Source organism: Chrysochloris asiatica, unplaced genomic scaffold (assembly GCF_000296735.1).
Source record: "Chrysochloris asiatica unplaced genomic scaffold, ChrAsi1.0 scaffold00180, whole genome shotgun sequence".
NCBI classification, from domain to species: domain Eukaryota; kingdom Metazoa; phylum Chordata; class Mammalia; order Afrosoricida; family Chrysochloridae; genus Chrysochloris; species Chrysochloris asiatica.
In genome coordinates this window covers 6809149-6815385 of record NW_006408698.1, presented here as the reverse complement: position 1 = coordinate 6815385, position 6237 = coordinate 6809149, and positions in this window count along the sequence as shown.

The following is a 6237-nucleotide window of genomic DNA, read 5'->3' as shown; positions in this document are numbered from 1 at the left end:
TCTTGTTTGATTGTTCCTGTAGCGCTTTTCTGACTTCTTCCTTATTTTTCTCAACTCCATTGTAAAGTGTTTTGAAACATTTTATAATCATTTTTCTGAATTCTTTCTCAGGTATCTCCAAGGCCTGCCCTCTTTCCAGCATGGAGAGAAGGTCTACTTCTTGTTCATTTGTCTTAGATATTTTATGTTTTTCTGGACATTTGCCGATATGGTCATCTGCTTTTGCTTCTTGGACATGTTTAATGTTTATCTGTGGCCCTAATATTTGATTAAGTATGTTTTTTGGTAATTTTTTTATGTTTTCTGATTACCTCCAGGAAGATGTGATCACTCTCCTTATTGATTAACTGAGAGTAACTTTTTTAGGGCTCAGTTGGCCCTGGGCCTCGGTGGAGGGCCGTTTGGGCCTCGTGCAGGTGGGTTGAGCCTACGGCAGGCGGTTTGGGCCTCTAGGGGCCTAGGCATCAGTGACCAGGCTGCAGGAGGGTTGGTCCTCGGGCAGGTGATTTGAGCCTCAGGCGGGTAGTTTGGGCCTCAGGGGGCCTGAGTATCAGCAGCTCAGCATTGGGCGGCTTGGGCCTCAGTGGGTGGGTTGGGCGGATTGGGCCTCAGGGGGCCTGTGGCTCGGGGACCAGGCTGAGGGTAGGTTGGGTCTCAAGGGCACTGGGCCTTGGCGTCCGGGCTACGTGGCAGGTTGTGCCTCATGGGCCCTGGGCCTCTGCCACCTGGCTAGGCGATTTGGGCCTTGGTTGGGCCTGGGCCTTTGTGAACAGTCTGTGGGCGGATTGGGCCTCAGGGCAGCCCTTGATGTCAATGGGAATGTCTGGGCCTTGGGAGGTCCTTGGCCTCAGTGGGCGGGCCTGTTCATTGGGCGTTCCTGAGCCTCGGTGGCTTGGCAGAGGGCTGGTCTAGGCCAGGGCAGTAGAGGGCTGGGGGTAATGGCTGCAGGGAAGTAGTGTCTGTATTTGATGATGTAAAAGATGCCTCTCTCAGTCTCTTTGTACCGTGGGTACCCCGAATTTCCTGATATCTGCACCGATATCCCTCTCTATTTGTTCGGCTTTGTTAGTTTATGCTTCCTTTTCTCTGGAAATGTAGCCTTCTAAGTGAGGTTGCTCTAGCCCTGCATTCCAAGGTCTGCATGGGGCAGAGGCACTTGCTGGCGTGGGCGCAGGAGCCGCGTGCAGGCAGGCAAAAGCTCAAAATGCCTGTAATTCCTCAGCAATTTGATCTTTAAAAAAACGAGTTCAGAATGTTGAAATATAAGGTCTTATATTTGTTCAAAGGCTGTCTGTCTCCTAGACAGAGTTTTCCTATGTGCGATTCCACCCCTTTTCCCCGAGACTGCCCTACCTGAGTTGCCTGGTCAGGGAAGCACCGGAAGTCCTCCTGTAATTAGGTTTTGACATTATTCTAAATAAATTTTAGGTGACATAATCTTAGAGAATAGCCCTAGAAATGAGGAAGGAAAAATTTTAAGGAAAAATTTTAAGAGATAAAATATATCTGGTTTTTGTTGTTTTTAAGAATAAATAAATGAATTTTCTGATGAAAAAACAATTTTGGCATTGCATTATGAAAGAAGTCACAAATATCTGTGTTCCAATAAAACTATATTATAAGAAAAGGCAGCCTTTGTTGTAAAAGCTCTATTCTTTTACTTATTGTGAAAGACATTTAGGTCTATGATCCATCTCATATTGAGTTTTAGGTAAAGTATCAAGGTTTTCTTCTTCTAAACACGTATGCAATTACTGTGGCATTATCTATTAATAAAAATTCTTACACTTAATTACAATGGGAACTTGGGTACAAATCAGGTGAGCTGCTAAGTGTGGGGCACTGGGATAAAGTCCTGGACCTCAAGTTTGATTTGAACAACAATGTCGGTGGTTCAAACTTACCAGCTACTTCTTGGAAACAACAACAACAAATTCCTAGATTCCTTATTCTGCTCATTTGGTTAAGCTGTCAATCATCTAGTCAATATTTTATTGTTTTTGTTATGTATTGTCGAGTCGGTTCTGACCTGTAAACACCCTGTAAAGTGTTTCCAAGGAGCTGTTGGTGAGTTTGGACCATCTTGCGGTCCAAACCAACCTTATGGTCCAGTATGATCCTGTCTTAATCATTACAGATTTATAGTAACTCATGATATCTAGTACTCTTAGTCTTCCAACTTTATTTATTCCTCAATATTGGATTAACTATTTGAAGAGCTTCAAGGGGTAGCATATGATCAAGAGTCAATGATGCTCAACAATGAGATATCATCTCACACCAACAATAACAGCAAAGATGAAAAATGTAGAGGACAATAAATGCTCATGGGGATGTGAAGAGACTGGGACACTCCTGCATTGCTGGTGGGACTACAAAATATTCCAGCCTGTCTGGAAAGCAATATGGTGCTTCCTCAGAAGGTTGAAAATAGAACTACCTTATGATCCAGCAATTCCTCTACTTGGTACTTACCCACAAGAAAAATGAGCCACAACACGAGAAGATATATGCACACCAATGTTCATAGCAGCACTATTTACAATAGCAAAAAGATGTAGACAGCCAAAGTGCTCATCAACTGAAGAATGGATAAACAAACTGTGGTACATACATACAATGGAATATTATGCTACCTTGAAGAATAACAAGGAAGCGGCAAGCCACCGCATAACATGGAAGAGTCAATGATGCTGAAGGAAGAAGTCCAAGGTGCATTGAAGGAATTGGCAAAGAACAAGGCACTGGTAATTGATGGAATCCAAATTGAAATCTTCCAGCAAACTGATGCAACACTGTAGGCACTTACTCATCTATGCCACACATTTGGAAAACAGCTACCTGGCCAACTGACTAGAAGAGATCTGTATTTGTGTCCATTCCAAAGAGAGGTGACCCAATGGAATGTGGAAATCATCTGACAATATCATTGATATCACATGAGAGTAAAGTTTTACTAAAGGTAATACAAAAACAGCTGCAAACATATTGACAGAGAACTTCCAAAGGTTCAAGATGGTTTCAGAAAAGGACACGGAATGAGGGCTATCATTGCAGATGTCAGATGGATCTTGGTTGACAGCAGAGAACACCAGAAAGATGTTTACCTGTGTTTTATTGACTATGCAAAAGCTTACAATTGTGTGGATCATGACAAGCTATGGACAACATTAAGAAGTATGAGTAGTCCAGAACACTTAATTGAGCTCATGAGGAACTTGTATATAGATGAAGAGGCAGTTGTTCAAACAGAACAAGGGAACTCCGAATGGTTTAAAATTAGGAAAGATGTTGTTTTCTTTCACCACACTTATTCAATCTGTATGCTGAACAAATAATCAGGGAAGCTGGATTATATGAAGAAAAATGTGGCATCAGGATTGGAGGAAGACTCATTAACAACCTGCAATATGCAGATGAAACAACCTTGCTTACTGAAAGTGAAGAGGACTTAAAATATTTACTGATGAAGATCAAAGACCATAGACTTCAGTATGGGTTGCGTCTCAATGTAAAGAAAACAAAAATCCTGAACCAATAAACAACATGCATATAAGTGGGGAAAAGACTGAAGTTCTAAAGATTTCATTTTGCTCGGATCAACCATTGCCTTCTTGTTGATTCTGACTCATAGCAACCCTATAAGCTGAAGTAGAACTGCCTCCATAGGGCTCCCAAAGCTGTAATCTTTATTGAAGCAGAATACGATATCTTTTTCTTGTGAAGCAGCTGGTAGGTTTAAACTGCCTACCTTTTGTTCACAGCTGAGCACTTAATCCTTGCACTACCAGGGATTTTAATATAACCGATAGATGTTAACTATACATGATATGTGTTTTGTTGTTGTTAAGTGTTATTGAGTAGGTTCTGACCCATAGCGACCCTGTATAGGATTTCTGAGGAGTAGCTGATGAGCTTGAACTGCCGACTTTGTGGTTCAAACTGACTTTGTAACCCAGCGCATTAACCCACAATGCCACACCAGAACTCTATATATGACATAGCCATGGATATATAGGAGAAAACATAAGAATCATTCAAAAAGTAAGAGAGAGTTAGAGATTGTTAGTACTTGAAAATATCAATATTAAAGAAACGCCAACAAAAGAACCCAAGAATAAATGTTCAGTAGGGGAAAACCAAAAAAGGATAATCACAAAAGCCAATGAAAGAAAAATTTTTTAGAGGTTGAACTTGGTCAATATGTCAAATGATTAAAAAAATGGTCAAGTAACACAGGGACTGAAATTACTAATTCAGAAGTCTTCAATTAAAATTTCCAGAGATATTTCAGCAACATGATGGGAGTGAAAGTCTAACTGAAGTGGATTAAATTAGTGTTAAAAAAAAATAAAAGATAACTGAGTAAACTATTCTTTCTAAAGTATATGTGAAGAGTAGAGAAGGCACTAGGCAATGGGTACTATAGGTTCAAAGGAAAATCTTTTTAAAAGAGAATATTTGATCACTTTTGTATTTCCAATGGAAAGCTACAAAAAGTTTGAAAATACAGATAAAAGATAGAATAATTAATGGAACAAGATCTTGGAGTGAAAAAGGATAGTGTATCTATCACATTAACACCGAGTTAGACTAAATCTCCTTAAAATTTGGGTAAATAGAAACATAAAAACTTGAGTGTTTGGGGAAGGGCTAGATTTCCAAGGTTGTAAATCTTTACGGGAGTAGAAAGCCTCATTTTTCTATCAAGGAGCAGCTCGTGAGTTTGAACTACAGACCTTATAGTTAGCAGTCTAGTGTTTACCCTACAGTACCAGCCGAGCTCCTTCAGTCTTATCTTCTCTTCAATTAGCCTCTCACATTCTAATATTTAGTTAACAGACTTGGGTTACTTTTAAGTTATCCTCAAATAGTTGAAAAAAATAAGATCTTTCTTCCCTTACTCAAACTTCATCTCTTTTCACATATACCATAAATGACCTTATGTCTAATTATATGTGTAGATACTAAACTATACATTTAATGAATGTACAATTGTCTTTGTGGAGGTAAGAATCTATAAACAGATGGCACTCACTCTGTTCCTTGACATATAATCTATCATTCATTGTTGTTGTTTAGTGTCATAGAACTGGTTGCAACTCATAGCGACCCTGTCTATGCTTTCTGAGAAGCAGCTGGTGAGTTTGAACTGCCAACCTTGTGGTTCAAACTGACCTTGTAGTTCAGTACTTATCCTATAATGCCACACCAGGACTATCCACCTCTAAATCCAAAATTCCAAATATAAACAGGTTATTAGTAAAGCAATATATTTTCTGGGGATTTTTATTAAAAGTTATTGATTAATTGGGTCATGTAGACTTTTAAAGAAAGCAATGTCAATTACCTGCATTTAATGTTATGAACAACCACAAAGAAATAGATTTTAGTGGAATATAATAAGTGGTTAACAGCATTAATGAGGATGTTTAAGGTGATTATAGGAAATGTTGAAGGCAATGACTTGAAATTGTGAAGTTTAAATATTTTAAACAGCAAATGAGTAGCCAAGATCATTTATAAGATACTTCCTTAGTATATGTGTAATATTAAGGCAGCATTATAAAACTCAACTTCAATCTCTGAAATTATCTCTGTGGACAAGCAAGTGAATATTTAAAAATATTTTCCTTTACATTTACTACAACATGCAAAATATACAAGGTGATGAGTGGGAAGCTAATAAAAAGATGAAACTGAGTTTCTAAATTAATTCATTAGTTTAATATTCATGAAATGTATTTTCCTTTCAATACACACACCTAATTCATATTAGCATTAGTGGGAGGAAGTTATAGTTGCTTGGAAAGGAAATAGCAATCAACATACATGCAAAAATCTAAAAAAATCTTTGCAAAATAATTGTATTTCACTGCTTATTGCAAAAGTGATGTGTACATGATACCAACAGAAACATCCAATCATCCAAATGTTTCTTAATAGCTGCATGTTTTACATTGTAGGTGAAATGTGTAAACTCTATACTGCCTTTTTTCCATAAAAAGAGAAAGAATCTAACACCTGTAAAACTCCAAACATGTGCTAAAAACTGTATTAAGTTCCTTACAAGCGTAGTTAGAACCACAAAAGTGCTCTGAAACTGTCCAAAAGGCAGATCTCAAACCAGTTCTTTCCAGTTTGACCCTTGTTGAGAATTTGCATTCTACCCAAGCTACACTGAATCAGAATCTTGAAAGAATCACCTAGGAATTTGTTAAAACGTAGATTCAGATT